We start from the raw sequence: 22444 nt of genomic DNA on the forward strand, positions 1-22444 counted from the left end.
TGTGGGTGGGGTTTATGTGGGCGGGGCTTGTGTGGGCGGGGCGTGTGTGGGCGGGGCTTGTGGGAGGGCGTTTATGTGGGTTGGGCTTCGGTGGGGTATGTGTGGGCAGGGTTTATGTGGGTGGAGCTTGTGTGGGAGGGGTTTATGTGGGCAGGGTTTATGTGGACGGAGCTTCGGTGGGGCTTATGTGGGAGGGGTGAATGTGGATGAGGCTTATGTGGATGAGGTTTGTGTGGATAAATGGATGGGTGGATGGGTGGACGGGTGGATGAGTGGAGCTTGTGTGGATGGGTGGATAATTTTTTAATTAAATAAACATGTTGTGTGTGGGGAACTAATTAACTAATCACTAATTATGTGAATATGATGAATATGGGTGGAGCTTGTGTGGGGTTTGTGTGTGTGGAGCTTGTGTGGGGTGGAGTTTTTGTGTGGAGCTTGTGAGGGGTTTGTGTGTGGTGGGGTTTGTGTGGGGTTTGTGTGGGGTTTATGTGGGTGGGTTTTGTGTAGGCGCAGTCAAAAAGGGGCGGAGTCAAAAAATTTCAATTTATCTTTGTCTATTGTAATTCCTGTGAATAAAATGAACCTAAAATCTCTTCCCCTTCCAAATCATATATCTTATAAGTCCAAGGAACCGTATCTATTACATCAACAATTTAAAAAGTTATTTCGTCCATCATTTAGTAAAACCCTTTTCAAAATGAGATTTCCACCTATATATTCTTATGATATCACCAACTTTGAACTTAGGTTTTCTGACATTAATCTCTTTTTCATATTTTAATTTTGTAAATGTTTCTGATGGTTTCATATTTGTTGACGTGTGAATCGTGTCATTATACTTATCCACAATATCCTGAATAAAAGATGACCATTTTTGTGAACCGAGTTGTGTGAATTTTTTATATAGTCTCTCTTTTAAGGTACGATTAAAACGTTCAACAACAACTGCCTTCCCTTCATTAAAGGTACTGTGTAATGTAATACTGTTATTTTTTAGAAAATTCATAAATGTCTAGTTATAAAACTCTCTACCCTCATCAGTCCACAATTTTTTAGGTTTTCTCTTACTTTTATTAAATATCTGTTGAAAGGCTAACATAAGAGTATTACCTGTTTGGTTTTTTAATGGCACAACCCATGTGTATCTTCTCCTCAAATCAATAACGGTTAAAGCATACTTGTACCCCTTATCGTTATTGAGTTCAATCAAATCAGCAGACCAGATATAATCTACTTCCTTGGAATAAACTTTCCTTCTCTGAAACTTTGTGAATATTGGTTTATGTAATTCATCAGCTGATTGCTCTTCAGTCTTAATGACATCATTAGAGCCTATAAGTTTTTTGAATTTCCAAGTCCAAGTTTCAATTTAGCAATGATCATCTTCTTCACAATGAACCGATCAACTTTTTCTCTCAAGGTTGGATTTTGTATCAGAGACAAATTATACAACATTTCTCTATCGGCTTCATGCTTTTCTTCCAACGTTGTGGTATTACCATAATCAATATCGTGTCTCATGCACACTTCATCAACTCTATTGATGGGTTTAATCCAGGATTTAGGATTGTCTGCCTCATCTAATCTTTTATCCAAGTTTGTGCCTGGACCACAGAAAGAATACCCTGGAAGATGTAATTCCCCTGGTATTCCAGTAGTTGTAAATTTATTTCCTGATAAAAACTTTTGTATATCTCCTCCTCGTTTGTGTTTGGAGACAAATTGATTTTTTTTTGAACCGCACACCGAACATATACCTTTTTGTATAACCCTGTTATTTTTACTTTTAACATATGAAATATTTTTAGTATTAGTTTTCTTTTTACATTTGAGACAATAACTCATTTATTTATGTGAAAAATTCCTGCAGAGTGAAAAAACCTTTTTAGTTTCCAACATGCACATTTGAATCTTAATTTTTAAAACAGAAAGAATCCTGAGAAATGCCTTCACTCTCTCCTCCATTTATTTAAGAAAAAAAATGAAAAACTTGAATTAAAATGAATAGCTTGTCGATGTCAATAGTCTTGTCGAAAATATTTCAAATAGACTTGTCAATTCTTTGTTTTCCTCCTCGGTGGGTTGAGTTATTTTCTGTAATACCACCAATCTTTTTTTAATCTCACTGGTTTCTATATTTTGATATTTATTTTGTCTCACTCTTTCCTCCCTCTCCTTCTCTCTCTCCTCCCTCTCCTTCTCTCTCTTCTATCTCTTCTCTTTTTCCTCCTTCTCTTTTTTTCTCCCTCTCCTCCTTCTCTCTCTTCTCCTTTTCCTCCTCTTCCCTCTCTTCTTCAACTCCTTCCTCATCCCTTATTATCCTTGAATCGCTTACACCCCATAGAATATCATACATATATTCATCAGGATTTCTTGTTATTCCTGTATCCAAAATAATTTTTTTACAACAGGAAACCAATAAAATTTCTTTTGAATTTCTAAAAGAGCCTTACCTTTTCTTAACTTTATAATTTTTTCATTATTTAACATTCTCATTAAATCTAAAGTTGTCGGTTTATCAACATCAGCATAATGCCAATCTTTTATTGAAAATACCTCATTCTTATGTTGTAGAACATATTTATTAAAATACCGAATACCCTTTTCTTGAAGGTATGCTTGGACACAGAAATGATAATTTTCTTGAAGCCTTCTTGCTGTCATTTATGTATTAGAAATATATGTTAGAATAACATTATGGCACGAAACACCTCCCCATCTTCCCATAGTTAAATCATTTTGTATTTCCTTACTTATTATATATAATCCTGTTTTTTCTGTTTTCATGATATAAACAAGGGCAAAAACATTATTATATTTACCCTTATTAAATTATTTTATTTGTTGTTTACTAATCGTGGCCCCACAAAACTCATTCTCGATACCAAGTGGATAATATTCTTCCTTACGAGACTGATTTAATTGTTCCAGGTCTTCGAGGTTAATTTTAAATGACCAATTATACCCTAAATCATTCATATCATACCCCCATTGTTCTATTCTCATACAAACGATACGCCCTTCTTTATAAAAATTTATTTTAATTCGAACTGTGAATTCTGTATGACCTGGAGATAATATCAACACTTCTGTATCTTTGGAATACACGGCCGTTTTATTTAAGGATATATATTGTGATAAATCGCTTAATCTCACCAAGTCATTCGCGTCAGTCGGGCTTGGGTAATTTTTTTAATTTATAAGCATTTTTCATGTTAATATTTTTGGTTATATTATATTTATGTCGTTCAGCCTGTGGCTTTGTCTAATAATTTGATAAATCAATATCCAGTTCTTGAGATACACCAAAGATAGAACCATCTTTACCAACATAAGTCATTTATATTAGATTAAAAATAATATCATAAAATTTTTTATTTTTGTTGAGTTGAAATAACACATATAGACATAATTGATCACAACACTTGGAATTTAATTCTTGGACTTGAAATGTTTGATAAACACCATTCTGCAAGAATTTTATGATTTCAACAGGTGGTGGAAGACCAAAACTATCAAAATAATATTTGTCTTGACTATTAAAAATACAAACCCAATGAGAACCATTCCCATTATTATCTTCTAAGTTCATAATAATATTCTTTATATGTTTCGGCACATTTGTTAATTCATCTCTCATACAAATAACCACATTATGAATTTTTAATTTCTTACAATATTTGACAAGTTGTAAATTTGATGTTCTATTCTTTCCAAATTCTTTAAACCACTCATCAATGCTCATTTATTTATAAGAAAGATATAATCCATTACCTCTTTTCGTTAATTTTACACCTGCTTGTGCTATAGAAGAAAGCATATCTCCAACTAACAATTTCGCTTCATCAGGCAGACCTTCAAGTTTTTCAGCAAAATCTACAATTACACCACTTCCACTAATTTGTTTCTCCAACTCTTTGTTATGTCTTTCCAATTCTTTTTGAGCCTGGAGTTGAGCCTTCCTTTCGTTGGCAGTTTTCACTGCTGTTGAAATACCACCCGTCAATGCTCCAACCGCACTTAAACCAGCAAATAAAGGAATTAGAAATGGGAGAAATCCTCCACTCGTCTCTCTTATTGAATATTTTTTCAACATTGGTTTTGTCATTTTAATTTTAAGTGAGCCAGTGTCATTCAAGATTTTAACCTGTTCTCTTGTGAGCAAAACATCAATTCTTACTGCTCCTTTTCTCTGAATTGTATTAACGTTAATCGTACAAGGCTTTTGATTTTGAACACAAGATGATAGTTTATGAAGATTGATTTGATTAACATATACCCCAGTTGGTACTTTGCCACTCATTTATTTAACAAAAAATTATGTGAGACTAATCATCACACCATTATCTGTATTAATCTGCAATTCTGTTTCTTCCAAAAGCAAACAATATGTATCAACGTTTTCACTCTCTCCTCTTTCAATGTATAGGGAAGTATCCACTCGATTCGACTCTATAGTTTCCTTTTGAGCGCTCAGGTCAAAACGCATAGATTGTATACAAACTTTTAAATGCTTTCATATCCAAAATAGGTTCTTTATTTCCATTACTTTAACACACCTTTTGGTAAGACTTGTATGCTTCAGCAAAATCATTTTTTTCCCAATTAATTTCCAATCTATCTCGTGGATAAAATGTTCCACCGAGAGAAACACGAAGTTGTTTCACCTTAGCATTATCACTCAATGCATTATTCTTATCATTCGCAGTATCACCATCTGGCTTTTTTAAAATGATCCACAGATATCGTGGCTTTCCTTCCAGAACACCCAAATTCCACGTGTAAGTAGTTTGGTTGAGTTTAACGTTTTGACATCTTCTTTTGAGGTATGATACACTGAGTGGTTTCTTTGAGTTCCGTCTTCGATTCAACATCTCTTCTGTTTTAAGATTAGGAGTTTATTCACTGATATACCAACTCATCTCCTCAATTACAAATTTACTCTGTTCACCAAAAGCACTACCAACACCAAAAAGCAATCTAATTTCATTATCATTCCTTTGTAGTTGAAATCTAATTTTAAGACCATACAGAACTTTATCATGATCACAAAATCCAAATATACCTTTAAGAGGAACTGCCACAGTAAAACTATTTTCTGCTTTTGTATCATCATTATACGCTCCTTTCCTTTGAGTATATCCAGGCTCTGTGTTTGTTCCCGTTGACATATCAGGAATAAAATCTTCGACAGACCCCTTTCCCATTCTATCACTGAATGTATAGAGTGTAAATTTCATCATTTCAGATACAGCAGAGACATAATCAACCGCTTCAACTTCTTGTGTTCCAATATACAAACGCACACTATCAAACATTTCCAGAAGAAATCATTTACAAGTGTAGCGTTTGTGTTATTCCCAGCTTTAGTGAATTTAAATTTACACAACAAGAAACTTTCGGAGAGATTCAAATAGGTTTGTTGATTATTTATTTCAAAACTTTTTGCACCATTCGTATTCCAGTCTGTTCCAGTTATTGCATTTACCTTGAAGTAATCTTCTTTTTTAGTGGAGTTTGAGATAATAATAGTATCATCCAAATCATAGATACTATCAATTGCTTCCATACTTGTATTTATTTAGGAAAAAAAGATGTTAAAACTTTTGAAACCCTGATCCAAGTATTCGAATTATTATCTGTCGTTCTTGGGGGGACAACTGAGTTTTGCCTTTCTTAATTTCTTTTATTGCTTGTAATTTATGAGATTCCTTCTGGGCATCTTTTATGCTCTTTACAGCACCTGCTGCATTTCCCACAGCAGAAGCAGTTGAACCAATTAGATCTTTATGTTTTAGAATAGTTGAACCAATACCCATAAGAGTATCAATTATCCCATCTCCTCTAAATTGATGTCCAACACCCCTTTGTCTCTTAAGTTTATAGAATCCTCTACCAAGATACATACCTTCACCCTTGTAGTATGGGGAAAGGAACATCCCATCCCCTGTAATTATTTTATATTTTCCCAACTCGTGTTTCCTCACAATAACCATCATATGTATTTATTGGAAAACTTCACGTAGGTGAATTCTGATGGATATAACTTCTCCATTAAAAGAAATCATATGATTATCTTGGTCGGTTATCCTAAAATTTACTCTGTGTATGGTTTTTCCTGACACAGGGAGATAAACCAAATTTTTGGGTTCCATATTGAATTTATAACCAATTGGGGTTGAGTATGCGCTGAATGAAAATATTGCATTAGTTTTTTTCCATCATTATAAGCACCATCAATCAAATAACAGTGAATTAACACCGAATTTATTCCTGAGGATATTTGAATGACATTATCACTGTAAAACGTCCCATTCGTTTCAATCTTTTTTGAGGAGAAACCCAATAACTCTCTAAATGAATCATCAATTGTGAAATCAACCTTGTAGTTATTTTTAACTTTAATCGTTGATTTTGAAATATGTTTTTGAATGTCTACAACAATATTTTTTGGTTCTTCACCCTGTTCTTTCATAAGACGAGCAATTTCGGAAGATATTTGAGAAATCTCATATGCTCCGGGTGAGACTGTTATCGTTTTGTATCCACTTCCGGGATTATAACTAAACTTGTCATTTTTATCAGTTATATTAAATAAGGTATTATAAGTTTCCATGGACAATAAAGATGCCTCATATTCTTTTGTTGGGTCAAGTTTTAGTGGGTATGGGAATGAAGATGTGTGGTCGCTTGTTGTGAAATTGAAACTAAGGATTGTGCTTCTCATCTTATTTAATATGAGATAAAATGTCTTTATATTGATATTTATTAATTATTTTCATGTTCATCAACTGGTCTAAAATGGCTGATGCTTCATTAAAACAATTGTTATTTCCAGCCTTCTTACTACCGAACAACAATAACAGTCTATTAACTAATTGCGATGGATCATTTGGAAGAAAACTAATACCTGAACCAAGGATACTTAAAGCCTGAATAGTGTGTTTCTCATTCTCATTTTTCCTACTTTTACTAGAAATAATAACCCTATAATTTAGAGTGTTCAGCAGATCAATATATACTCTATCATCATTATTTTTCATATCCAATGGTTTATCAATATACTTTGATTCATCCCTCACAGTTGAACCTTGTCTTCCATCTTTTGTGAGAAGAAACATTAATCTCGGAGTTAGTTTGACAGGGGGTTGAGCAGAACCCAAGAACCTTAATTCATCATTAAATATTAATACCTTTTCTTGAACAAGATGAAATATTGCTGGTTGTTCTGTTGGAATGAGTCCTGCTTTGGTTTTTGAATCCGCTGAATATTCATTGTTTTGAAGAGCATTCACAATATAATCAGGGGGTCGATTAATCTCTTCCAGTTGTTGAAATAAACCTTCATCATCAAATACCTTTAATTCTCCTAAATGCTCTAATTCTTCCTCCATCATTTGATCAAAATCTTTAACATTTGAAGTTTTTTAGGAGTATATTCTACTGTGGGAACTGTGGAAACATCTTTCATTTTTTCTTGGGAAGTTTTTAAAAGTGGTTCAAAAAATTTCTCTTGTTTTCTTTCAAATGCTTCTTCGCCCAGTAGTTTCTGTCTGCGTTTCTTCTTTATGTCTTCCTGCTGTTTTACAACTTTTGAAACCAACTCTTGATGTTCTTTAAATCTTCTTGCTCTTTCTTTTGCATCCATTTATTTATTGTAAAATATCATTTTATGAATTGTAAAGATCAACAGGGAAATTTTCCTTTTCTTCATCATTCAAGTGGATGTGTTCAAATAAATCCTTTTCTTTAAATATTTCATCAAATTCTTTATTAACATTAATGTGAGTTGTAATTTCTTCTTCACTAATACTTGCATCTCTGCTTTTCATACGTTTGCGTTGAGTTTCTTCATCAACATCAAAACCGAATGATAAAATCTTCACTCCGCTCAGATGTTTAATAATTTGTCTCGTTCCTTCTGGATTAGTTTCTAATATCCCAAGACCACCAGATTTTAGTTTCTTTAACTCACTCTTACAATGTGAATATTTTGTTGTACCAAGAGAAACCTCCTCAAATATTTGACCTTCATTCCTCAATCGCATATGTTCCTCCACTGAAATATAGTGATAATCTTCACCTTTTACTTCTCCAGGTCTTATTGCTCTAGTTGTTGTTGATACAATGCGTATCACGGGGTGTTTTTTAAGTAAATTTACAATATTATCATTTGTAATACACAAGAACCTTGATTTATGAAAGTTTTTTCCAGAAGCAGATTTACCCACAAGATTTACAATAATAGTTGTCATTTATATATGTAATTGTTTATAAAACAAAAAATATATCCCTTAAGATCTCATCTTCTTTCACAACAATATATTTATATTTTTCAATCGTGTGCTTCATGTAATCCTCAAATTTCTTTTTACTACATAATGTAGAACAATTATCTCTCCAAAAATTATTGATATCTATTGAATTTAACTTGAATAAAATAAAAGTATTAGCATTGTTTCTGATGGAACGACAAGGAAGTTGAAAGTATGATTGACTAAGATAAACACAATTACAAGAAGAATATCTCCCTCTTGTGTAGTCGCTGTCCATTACCATTTGGTTTCTCTCATTAACACAATCATCAAAGATAACGAGGTTCTTTTTTGATTTATCCAAATTTTGGGGAGACGGTATATCATACTTTTATTATCACTAAGAATACAAGTTATCAGATTTGATTTCTTTTTACATCTCTGTGTATCACAAAATAGTTGAATTATATCTTCAATGTTATAATCATTTAGGTTTTTTTGACGTTTAAATAAACCGAATATATCTTCTTTTTGAAGACCAGCATTCAAACCTTGTGAGAGTCGTTGATACTCTGGTTGAAAACTTGACTTTGTGAAAATTATTGAATTATCATAATCTAAAAAGTTGGGAGTGAGGAGCATCTTTAAAAGTCAGCAGGTTTTTCCACATCCACTTGAACCAACTATGAGACATCTTAATGAATTTGGGAGATTTTTATGGTTGTTAAATTTTATCTTATTTTCCCAAATGGGTAAAAAATCATTCATTTATATATTTGGAAAACAGGTTATTTAATTTATTATTGGCTTTTTTAGAAACTCTATATTTTATCCTAAGTTCAGGTTTAATTTCAAGATAATCCATTATTTTATTTATACAATATCTTGTGTTGATATTTCCCTGAAAATTACATCCATGAATAATATATAGCAACAATCCTTTGAACATTTCTCTTATACGTTCAGTTTCTTCCCTTGTAAGGAAAGGTGTGTTATCACCCTCATACGTTACATTGATTTCTCCAATCAATCTTGTAAAGTAATTCATTTTTGGTGTAAATCTAAAAGAATTATTTTCCTTTTTATATTTTTTATTATCATTAATTAGAAGATAATCACAGAATATACATTTTTTATAGGCTTTTGACTCTGTGTTTAATCCCCGTCTTTCACACGCAGGACAATTCTCAAATTTGTCATATGGAGAATCAGGAAAGTCTAGCATATTTATAAAGTAAAACTTTACTTAAACTGAAATTCATCTATACTTTCAGTTGTATATTGACTCATATTTAATAATATTACCATCGATATCGATGTACTTTTTTTCATTACCAGATACAACGACAACATTTTTTATATTAAAGGTAATTTTAAAATGATCGTTAACTACTCTTGAACGAAATGTCATTTCACCTGATATATTAACATCCTTTATTTCATCAGGATTTACATCTTTAGGGTTGTTGAAAAAAATACAAATTTCTCCTTGCATATTACAGATGGTCTTATCTTTTCTTTCTAAAGCTTCATCCATAAGGTTTTTGTTTCTTGATACTTTTTCTTGTTTCATTGCTTTTTCTAGTTTTGATTATATTACCAGAAGGAGAGGAGAAACTTTTGTTAGAGACACTTTAATTGATGTTCTACCAGGTATACTAAAAGCCCTTCCACTGAAGGAAATTGAAGAACTCATATTATTTACCATAATAGTTTTTATCCAATCATTGTTATATTTATCTTTGTTCAATTTTACATCCTTGACATATTTCTCAGTATCTTTAACAAATGAAGAGATTGATTGAAACTTGTCTTTGGTGTCTTGAAACATTGTATTTATTAAGTGAAAAAGTTGGAGGATAAAATGGTTTTAAGCACAGATTCACCTGTAAAATAAACAAAATTTTCATCAAGAAAATTTTAGTTTAAGCAAAGATTTATCATATAAATATGGTGAATACAACATACTGCGATGTTTGTTATCACAAATATAAACATTATGGAAAACACATCAAAACGAACCAACAAACAAAAATTTAATCTATTTCATAAAATATCTCCTCTTCAGTTGGAAAGAAAACATTGTGATATCTGCTCAAAGGATGTTTTGAAGAGTAGTTATAATAGACATTTTCAATCACAAAAACACAAGAAAAATGAGTTTAAAGTAAAGGGAGACTATTATATTGAAAACACTGATGGGGCATTTAAAGGGCATATAAAAATAAGGATTTTTCAATTTGGAGAACCCGGTCCATCATCAATAGCTGAATCAATTGAAATAGTGAAACCCGATGTTGAAAAAGTTATTAAAAAGACATTAAAAGAAATGAAAACTTTAAAGTTTTATATGGGAGTGAAAATGGATATGAAAAGACAAGATGAAGAACAAACTCCTTATATGAGAACAGATCTTCATTTTATAACATCATTTCAAGATTTTTTGAATAGTGGGGTTTATGAAGAACTATCAAAACAAGAGGAGGATGTTGATAATACAGTGGTAGGAAGTGGATTCAATATTAAAAAAATCATCTTTTTAGATATACACATTCTAAAATCAAACCCTCTTAAAGCTTCTTCTTATATTGAATTACCAAAAGAAATAAAAGTAAAGAAGGCAGTTGTTAATATTAAGAACAATGATAATAAATGTTTTCTCTGGTCTGTTCTTGCTCACTTTCATCCACCAAAATGTAATTCAGAAAGAGTAAAACAATATATGAAATATGAGAATACCTTGGACATTAAAGATTTTAAATTCCCAATGCCACTAACAGATATTCCTAAATTTGAGAAAAAGAATAATCTTTCGATTAATGGATATGGATTAACGGATACAAACAAAGTTCAAATATTAAAAATTTCAAACAACTATAAAAATGAAGAAACACACATTGATCTTTTATATTTTAGTGTTGGAAAGAATTCACATTACACATACATCAATAATTTATCAAGATTAATCTCTTCTCAGGTATTCAGAACAGCAAACAAAATATATCCTTGTAAGCGATGTCTTAATTCATTTCATACAAAAGAACGATTAGAACAACATTCAAAATATTGTAGTAATCATAAATCAGCTGTAATTACAATGCCTAAACCTGGTGAAAAGATTTCTTTTGAAGATTATTATAAATCTATCATGCACCCATTTGTGATATACGCTGATTTTGAGTGTATCCTTAAAAAGATAAATACTGCTTCTCCTGATCCAAAAGAATCATATACAAATAAATATCAAAAACATATTCCTTGTGGTTTCTGTTATTATATCAAATCATCTGTTGGAGAAAAGTATAACAAACTTGAACATTATCGTGGAAAAAATGCTTCACAAGAGTTTGTAAAACGATTAGAAAAGGATTGTATAAGACTCACTAAATTAATGAAAGAAACAAATGAACCGATGAAATTAACCAAAGAAGAAAAATTAGAATTTAGAAAGAACAATATCTGTCATATTTGTGAGGAGGAAATTGAGGAGTCTGAAGTTAGGGATCATTGTCATCTTACTGGTAAATATAGAGGTCCCGCTCATTCCTGTTGTAATCTTAATTATAAATTACCTTCTTTTATTCCAGTCTTTCTTCACAACAGCGCTAACTATGATACACATCTATTTATAAATGAACTTTCAAAAACACCAGGGAATATTTCTGCCATAACAAACACAAGTCAAAAGTATATTACATTTACAAAAATGATATTCACAAAACCTTTAACTCGTATTAGGTTTCTAGATTCTTACAAGTATATGGGAACACCACTTGCCTACCTCGCATCAAATCTAAGCTCCACGGACTCTTTTCCAAATCTTAATTCATTCTTTCCAAAAGAGGAAATTCTCACTAAAGAGGAAATTCAGATTAAAGAGAGAATTCAAAGTAAAGAGGAAATTCTAATTAATGAGGAAATTAATGAAGAAATTCTAACTGAAGATGAAATTTTAATTATAAAGAAAATTCGAACAATGAATGAAATTCTAACTAAAGAGGAAATTCAGATTAAAGATGAAATTCTGATTAAAGAAGGAATTCTCATGAGAGAGGAAATTCAAACAAGGAATGAAATTCAAATAAAGAGAAAATTCTTACAAGTAAGGGAATTTATCCTTATGATTATATGGATTCATTTATGAGATTTAAAGAAACACAACTTCCTTCAAAAGAAAGTTTCTATAATAACCTTTATGAAGAAGAGATAAGTGATAAGGGATATAAACACACACAAGAAATATGGAAAATATTTAAGATAAAGAACCTTGGAGAATATCATGATTTATATCTAAAAACAGATGTTTTATTGTTAGCTGATGTGTTTGAAGCTTTTAGATCACTCTGTCATAATAAAAATTGTTATGGATTACATCCTGCCCACTATTTCACAGCTCCTGGTTTAGCTTGGAGTGCAATGTTGAAAATGACAAAACAAGATATAGATTTAATCAGTGATGTTGATATGCTTTTGATGATTGAGAAGTCCAAGAGAGGTGGAATATCACAAGTATGTTCAAAAAGATATGCTAAAGCAAATAATAAATATCTTCCAAATTATGATAGTGAAAAAGATAGTAATTGTTTGATGTATTTTGATGCTAATAATTTGTATGGATGGGCAATGTCTCAATCTCTGCCTTATGGTAAATTAGAGTGGGTGGAAGAAAAGGATTATGAAAAGGCTTTGATGAATATTGTTATTTCTTCTCAAGAGGAATTGAATGAGGAAGAAGAAGGTTATTATTTTGAAGTTGATTTGAGGTACCCGAGTGATCTTCATAATAAGCATAAAGACCTTCCTTTTGCATGTGAGAAAGAAACCCCAAAGAAAGAATGGTTCAGTGATTATCATAAAAGTTTTAATATTAAAGGTAAATCAACAGAAAAGTTATTAACAACATTCTATGATAAAGAGGGATATGTTTTGCATCAGAGAAGCTTAAAACAGTTTTTGAGAGAAGGATTGAGAGTAGCTAAAATTCATCGAGTTTTAAAATTTAAACAAAGTCCTTGGGTGAAAAAGTATATTCAATTCAATACAGATATGAGAGCCAATACAAAAGTAAAATTTGAAGAAGACTTTTATAAATTAATGAATAATGCTGTATTTGGAAAGACTATGGAAAATGTTAGAAACAGGCAAAACATTAGATTCGCAACATCTTGGAAAGAAGCTTCGAGATTGATAAATAAACCAAGTTTTGAGAGAGAAGAGGTTTTTTCAGAGAACTTTTCTGCAATTCATATGAAAAAGGAAAGTATTGTAATGGATAAACCAATTTATATTGGAACAGCAGTTCTTGATTTATCAAAGATATTGATGTATGATTATTTGTATAATGACTTAAAGAAAGAGTATGGTGAAAATGTTTCATTGTTGTATATGGACACTGATAGTTTTATCCTAGATATAAAAACTGATGATGTTTATAAAGATATGAAGAAAAATATTGGAGTATATGATACAAGTAATTTCAGCAAGAAGAGTGAGTTATTTTTCAAAAAGAATGAAAAGGTTATTGGTAAGTTTAAGGATGAGTTGGGTGGAAAAGTAATGAGTGAGTTTATTGGATTGAGAGCAAAGGCATATGCTTATAAGTATGGTGATCAGATTGATAAGAGGTTAAAGGGAATAAAGAAATTAATAACTTTTATAAATTATTATAATTGTTTAATGAATAAGAAAGAAGAATATAGGAAAATGAATACAATAAGAAGTTATAAACATAACATATATAGTGAAGAAGTAAATAAAAAGGCATTAGGAGCCTTTGATGATAAGAGATTTATTTTAGATAATGGAATAGATTGTGTTCCATATGGATATTGTATGATAGAGTGAATAGAATAGATTGTGTTTTAACGATGGGAAGATGGGTTAGGGTTTTTTAAGGGCTACCGCCGCGTTTTTTTGCAATATATAAATGGTCAAACCAAGTATTAATCAAACTAAAGAGTGGAGAAAATCTCAGTCTTGGTATATAAATGGAAAACATAATGAATGTGAAAAATATCAAATAAGTCTTATTGAAAAAATAACTAAAACAAAGGTAAATAAAACAAATAAGCGAATCAATTTAAAAAGTTGTAAGTTAGAGGATGTAAAGAAAAAAATAAATATCCTTGAATGGACTGAAAACTTTGATGGTTATCAATTGAACAATGAAAAAACAATTTACTATAATCTCAAAATGATATGTGGCTCAGGAGGTGGTCAAACAAGAGCATTAAGAGAAGTTTATCATTTTGTAATCGCACAAAAGGGGTATCTTAAAAAATATAAAGATTCAAATGTTTTGTTTTTCAATATTTTAGATGGGGATTATTGTGCAAAGAAAATTAAACTATTGAAGGAATTTGAGAATGAACAAATCTTTATAGGTTCAATGAGTGAGCTAAACAATATGCATCGGTTATTTGATAAAGAGTGTCCCAAGGCTTAGACGTTTTAGATTTTTTTTTTCGAATCACCTTTAACAAATCTTTATCTTATTGCATGGGTTATTTGAAAAAAAAAGTGTCCCCAGGTTAAAAGGGGAGACAAATAAATATACCTTCGGATAAAAAGGGGGTTTATTTTTAGGGAAAAAAAATATGAATCGCTGAAAATCCCCCATTCATTTACATGGGGAAAAGTGAGCCAGAACCAGTATATTCACCCTACTGACATGGGATGGACTTTCAAGCATACTCCTTGTTCTCGAATAAATCTGGGAGTGTTGGAGGTGTCGATTCCTTTTACTCTTTTGTGAAACGCATCAGGTCAGGTCAGGTATTAGAGCATGCGCCGGAACAGCGCCTCGCTGCGTCCACTTTCCGCCGGTACTCCAGGGGCCTCCGTCTGACCATCCCCCACGCAGAGGACTGACCCATCCCCATCTCCATGAGATGTTGATCAACATGGTGCAACCACGAGGCACGTGGTCATCCCATTGGCATCCTCCACTCATGAGGCTCCCTCGCTAAGAGAATCTACTGAGCAGGATCAGCATCAGGAAAACGAGCCACATGTCCATACAGCAACAGCTGATGATCAAGGACTATGCAGGTAACAAATCTCATTTGAGTCTCTCTCAGCAACCGCTTGTTGGACACAAAGTCCGACCAGTGTTGGCAAGCATTCTCCGAAGAGACCTCATACCAAAGGAATTAGGTCTCCATCTCAGATCCCTGGTCAGACTCCAAGTCTCAAATCCATAGAGCAAAACTGGATGTAGCAAGGGTCTGAAGGATGTTGCAAGGATTTTAGTTTTGACCCAAGAAACCCAAAATTCCAATGGCTCTGATTCCTCATTCAGCACCTCGAGGGCCCCCAAAATGATATCCAGTTTCCAAACATGACTGCATCATCTGTGAAATCAAGGTCAGACATCTTGACATTCACATACGATGCACCACAGCTTGATCTCTCCGACATCCTCCCTATAATCCAGTCCATACAATTGCTGAAAAGTGTGGGGGCCAATACACACCACTGACGTGAAAAGCATGCCAGGGAAATACTCACCCAGGTTTGTGTAGGCGGATTTATCCTTCCTGTCTGGGAGTGTTTTATGAAAAGCAATACAAACACCATCTGCTTCTGCTTCAGATAAAAACTGTGTTATTGCATTCCGTTCGTATTCATCATCAACTGATATTGTTCCGATGTTGTGCCAAGCAAAGTGCTGAACCAGGTTAGCAATAGAAGTGGCTTGAAACGCATCACTCGGGACTGTGTGCACGAATGAAGGAAACTGTTTGTTGTCACTCAGGCACTTGCAAGTCAATGTAATCCCAACCTTGAAATAAAATAATTGCTTCACCAATATATTTACCTTCTAGTAATGTCCATTTTTCATGGTATTTTCAAACTTAAACTGTGTTTTCACATTGGTTTGGAAAAAAGCAAACAATGTTTGAGCCAAAGGTATGTTCCACAACAGGGAGAGGAAGTAGGGAAGTATATCCTGTCATTCAGGAAGTTGCATTTTGATATAAAGCCTACCTAACGATATGCCAATTGTTGAACTGTAATTTGGACCTTCATGTCACATGTCTGTTGGGACACTGGAACTCTCTCCATGAACTAAATTAAAACAACATGATAAGTACGAGATGACATAGGTTTGTTGATGCATGTCATTTGGTGGACATTGAATTGGTGTCACAGTGGTCCGTCCAAAGACAGCACTGCTAAGGACTTATTTATCGACTGTGACGAGGTTGCGGATGATTTAACATGTTATTCTCCGATTGTCAATAAAATTCAGCCAAAATATAGAAAACAAAGCATTATGGAGGGATTATTGTACTCCCTCACTTTATCTGAATTAGAGATAGTGCCACAGTCCATAATTGGCTGTTGGTCCACAAATGCCTTACTAAATAGCTAAAGGCCCGGTCACACCTTGACGTTTTAGCCAGCGATGGCAACGTATTAAAATGTATGTAAAACGCTGGCTTACGTTGAACTTTTGATGTTTTTTTTTTAAAGATTCGGACGTATTCATAGCGACTTGGTCTTATGTATAACGCATTGGTAACGGACACAGAACGTTTCGTTGTGTTATAGATAACTTATACCAACGAATGCTGAACCTGTTGTCGGCCTACACAACTGATGCCCAACGATAGTCTAACTTAGGCATAGCGCGTTGCACGCATCGCCGACGATGTCATGACGTAGCCTATTAAAAGGCTGACGCACAACGATTCGAATCATAACTGCCGTAGAAATGGAAGTGACAACATCGCGGTCACACCTTGGCGATCTTGCCAGCGTATGCCGACCTAAGAAAAATGTGTCTGAAACGTTGGGGCACGTCAAATACGGTATGAGTAAGTTTGGTATACGTGAGTACAACGCTAAAGTACGCTATCATACGTCGTAGTAAGTAGAGTACGTCAAGAAATTTTAAACATGTTCAAAATTTTACGACGTACTCGGCATATGACACACGTTCCGCATGCGATGTGGATAAGTTTTACACACGATATGTGGACGCTTACACATGTCCACAAAGGCTACTTATAAGCTACTCATAAGTCAAAACACGTCGCGGTAATGTCTTTTTTACGCGAAACTTATTTCTAACTTATGTTTGACGTGCTTTGAACCAATTCTTTACGTAGTCCCAACACACATCGACGTATGTAGACGCATTCCAATGACGTCTTCCGGTCGACAAAAAAAAAAAAATTAACGTGTTTCTAGCTTACAACTGCCATATAAAGACGTGTTCCCAGCGGTTTTGGGAATTGCTATATAAAAATGGTGTTCATAAAAGGGGAACCCAACAGTGTTTTCGAGTCCTTTTTGAGTCGATGTCCATGTCAGCAGTAACAGTATCAGTATCAGTATCAGTATCAGTATTAGTATTAGTATTAGTAGTAGTTTGTTCATGTTGGCAGTAGTAGGTGAGTGTGAGGGGGAGGGTGTGGGTTATGATGGATCGTCCTTGCGTCCGCGTGTCCACGGGTAGGTTCATAGGCTGCCACTCAACGATTTAAATGGCTGCATCTCCACTATCGAAAGTAGACGCTTGCGCTCAACAATTGGATTTTTTTTACACTCAACGACTTTTAAACGGTACCACTCAGCTATTTTCATTGATTACAATGAATGATTTAAATTGCTGTCACTCGCCTGTTTTTTGACGCTGGCGCTCGGAAATTTTAATCGTTTCTATTGAACGTGATAAATCGCTCAAACTCCACTGTTGAAAGTATACGCTTGCGCTCAACAATTGGATTTTTTTTACACTCAACGACTTTTAAACGGTACCACTCAGCTATTTTCATTGTTTACAATGAACGATTTAAATTGCTGTCACTCGCCTTTGGTTTTTGACACTGGGGTTTGGAAATTTGAAGCGTTTCTTCTGAACGTGTTAAAACGCTCAAACTCGACTATTTTAAATAGACGCTGCCGATGGACAATTGGAATCATAGCCAAGCTAGACATCGAAGTGTGAACATCCTCGTCATGCCGAAGAAAAGTTTGAAGAATGCTGCAAATAAGTGTCCTGGCCGTGGCCGTGGACGCTGAAGCAAGGACGATCTGTTATACCGACGTCTTTCAGCCTATGAGTAACTTAAAAGTAACGTCTGTCGATGTGTGGCAACGATCGCGTAACGTGCCAACAACACGTTAATCATAGGTTAGAAATAAGTTTCGGGTACGCTAAACATTACCTCGGCGTGTCTCAACTTATGATTAACTTACAAGTAGCATGTGTTGACGTCTGTCAACGATCGCAGACCGTGCATACAACTTGTGGCCAGCGTAGCGGAATGTGTGAGTCATACGCCGGCATACGTCGTGAAATTTCAAGCAATAAAAAATTTGAGGACAACCAAAAAGTACAACGTTTAAAGCCAACGTACAACGACGTATGGCAGTGTTTTTCAGCGTGCTCTAAATGTTATCAAAACTTACCCATAACGTATTTAACGTGTGCCAGCGTTTTAGAAAAAAATTCAAAAATCGGCATACGTTGGCTAAAACGTCAAGGTGTGACCAGGCCTTAAGCAAGTCATCTGTCTGTCCATGCGTCCATGCATTGTACAGAGTATCGGTGCTGCCAAAGCAGTCTCCTTGGCGATTGCGCACAATCCTAGACGGTCGCCACTCTGACACAGGACACTCGAATGGCAGACTCATCCCAGCAAGCTGGTACTCATTTTGCTGATCTCAGAAGGACGACATGCTGTGTAAACCCCACCGGGTATTAATTCATCAGCCAAGTGGGATTTGAATTCAGGGCATTAGGATGACAAGACCACTACCCTAATCGTTAAGCCAACACCAGAGATATCTTCTTTCACAGAACAAAATGAATCAACTATGAAGGTGTTTCAATTTTCATGTGGACTTATATTTATACGATTAAGCTTGCATCTGTATTCCGAAGATGACACAACACTTCCCAAGGTATTGTTTGGCTTTGAACTTCCTTGTCCCATTGGAGTGGAAAGATTTTTTACCTTCATTTCATAATGAATTAGGATGTGAATGTACCCAATGAAATAAATAATTCTTGAAGGCCTCATACATTTATTTAAAAACCTATTTCCCCAAAGGTGCCATGTAAATTTGATGTCCTCGAAAGCCAATCATCAACTCATCGTGTACGCTTTCATATGTGTATTTTAACAGACTTGACACCTTTGTTGACCAGAAAATTCACAATTACTTTCTACTCTGCCCTCTTTGTTGTTTCATTTGCTGATATTTTGGTTTACAGGAGAGGCGTCAACCTTCGAGAATCCGTTCAGATCGAAAATATTGAAGTTTCAACATAATTTGGGGTATACAGTATATATACCCAATTGGCCTTTCGAAGGTCAAATCAAAACTCGTGATTATGGGTACTGTTTACCAACTCTAAAATGACTAGTTCTTATAAAACCTATTCATTTATGTTTTCTACACCTTTTATAAATAAGAGTGCAGGTTAAACAAAACCAAGAATATATAATAACAATGATATTCATCCAAAAGATTTGTGATCTGGTGCCAAGGTTGCCAAAACACCCTTACATGCTCGGAAGGTAACAGATTGACTGAGTCACTGTGAATGTAAGCTACCTGAACAACACAATTCCACATTCTATTAATAATGCTACATATTCACACTCATCGACATGACAAACGTAAAAAGTTGGGGTACTGTGTTAATTCATCTGAACAAACATGGCCTTCCGAGTCCTGAAACAATATCACAGATTATTCTGACTTAGCTTGTACTGTTACTCCAACCAAACAATAAAATAACACAGAATAGAAATGAAGATGGATGATAAAAGTACTCACCTCACAACTCTCTCGTTCTTGACTCGATCTCAAAGCGGTTGAGAACTCGGTTTAAAATAAATAAAAAAATTTCGTTGAAATATGATTACAAGGAAATTATGTGCAGGAGGCGACCATTTGGCCCATCATGCCTGCACCAAAACAATACCATATTTAATAAATCCATCAATAACCCCTTCCCTTCATGTGCAGCCTTTTGGCTGCTCCACTGGTACTCATTTCGCCGACCTCAGAAGGATGACAGTGAGTCAACCCCCTGGTGTTAATTCAGTGGGTAAAAAAAGGGCTTGAACTCAGGACCCTAGGATCCCAAGCCATCACCTTAACTGCTAAGTGAACACCAGGTTGGTGTCATAATATAATTATAGCTTCCAATTTTTTTGACTAACATCATTACAACTGACCGAGAATTTGCTATCAAATTGAATGATTGTACCTTAACATTAAAATAATTCTAATTAAATAATATGCATTCGGTAACTTCAAAAAATAATCTGAAGATTAAAAAAATCTTCAATGAGGTACCTAGTCCACAAACAGTCTCACAAATAAACTTGGGCCGTCAAGTAAGAAGATGGATGTAAAAGTTACCTGTGGAATGTCATCGAGGCCAAACACGTTCTTTAAGTTGAGTGAGAGGCTGGATGAGAAAGAGCCAACAACACCAGTTGGAGAATCTCCTCCATTACTGATTTTACTCTTGAAAGAACAATTGTTCACGCCGCTTCCATGACCTTCGGGACAGCATCGCAAGTGTCATAAATAACATAACCCAGAGTAGCATAGGGCAGTAATGATGGGTTTTTATTAATCTCAGAAATTTTGAAGACCATTCTCATCATTCCACGTAGAGTATTTGCAGGGAGACTGAGAAACATGAAAAGAGAAAATTCATATTCTGACACATTTGTAGATTGATAAATAAAAATAAACTTTTACACTTTTCAAATCAACAAAAGTACCGAATCTCATAAACAAATTAATGTAGACAACAATATAACATGGATAATCAAAATAAACACCAATTACTGCACCGTAGTCCCAAGAAGGAAGCCACACTGAACAACACACAAACACACACACACACACCCACACACACATTATGTACTGGTAAGTACTTACAAAAGATATTATATTTGAAGTTATAACCTTAACTTATAGCAATTGACTGATTGCCCAACTGTCCAGATAATTAATCAGCTAGACACCGTTTTTCATCGAGGTTTCAATCCGTTCAGCCCAGAACCTCTCCAAAACAGTGGATCCACAACCCCAGTCACAGGTCCACATCAGTAGATTACTCAACATCAATAGACCTACAACCTCAAAGTTGTGTCCAGACAGTCAATCAACACAGCAATGCAATATCCTCATTCAAACTCAATTAATTATTACTTTTATTTAAAGTATCACTACATTTGACTAACGTCAATCAGACATCACTTTATGATAATATCTTAAGCGATAAACACTTCACCTTGTAGACATGTCCATTACACAGCACCTCCATCGAACCATAGACTCAAACTGTCTTTCAATATTCAAACTGTCATTAATAAGCGATTTTAACACTGTGTATCTTCGCAACCATCTTAGCAAACATCAATACATTATATTGATGGTTAAATTATAATTTATTGATGGTTGCTAAGATGGTTGCGAAGAGACACAGTGTTAAAATCGCTTATTAATGACAGTTTGAATATTAATGACAGTTAATGAAAGTAAGCATTAAAATAATTATTTTAATGTGTGTGTTGAAATATGATTACAAGGAATCTAAGTATATATATATATATATATATATATATATATATATATATATATATATATATATATATATATATATATATATATATATATATATATAATAGCGATACCCGTGCACATGCACGGGATAGCACTACAACATAGCTGGTAGCAGACGACAGACCGTACACGGGGAATGACAAAAATACGCATTGTGCAAAATGCAAGTGGTACTATGGAACGCCATGACTTCCCAAACATTGTCGGCATGTCCGCGAAGTGCCACAGCAATTTTATAGGGATCGTGTAACGGCGAGCCGAGTTTTTAGTGTGCAAGCTTGGTATTATAATAGAGATATACATTGTGTGTGTGTTTAATAAACAATATTAATTGAAGTAGTTACCTCACTAAAATAATTAATTTATTATTATTATTATTATTATTATTATTATTATTATATCAAATGCAATGTAATCGGAACTTGTTTGCATGAAAACCAACCAAATTTAAATAAAACGTGACGATGGAGTCTAAAGACATTCTCACAAGACCAAGTCAAAAAAATAGACAAATATCCTCTATTTAACATGATGGGAAAAACCTTCTCAGCACGTTCCACAAAATCATCCTTTACTGA

General features: G+C 34.0%; 1 long non-coding RNA gene across 1 annotated transcript in view; it reads right to left on the reverse strand.

Annotated features, from left to right (window-relative positions):
• Positions 1-21529, reverse strand: part of LOC147035867 (uncharacterized) — a 61360-nt gene extending 39831 nt beyond the window's left edge. Inside the window, exon 1 of the long non-coding RNA XR_015049651.1 lies at positions 20649-21529. This is a non-coding gene — a long non-coding RNA (uncharacterized LOC147035867). The remainder of the gene's footprint in view (positions 1-20648) is intronic.
• Positions 21530-22444: the final 915 nt, after the last annotated feature.

Source organism: Eptatretus burgeri, chromosome 1 (genome assembly GCF_056783735.1).
Source record: "Eptatretus burgeri isolate ZD-2024b chromosome 1, Ebu_testis_v1, whole genome shotgun sequence".
NCBI lineage: Eukaryota > Metazoa > Chordata > Myxini > Myxiniformes > Myxinidae > Eptatretus > Eptatretus burgeri.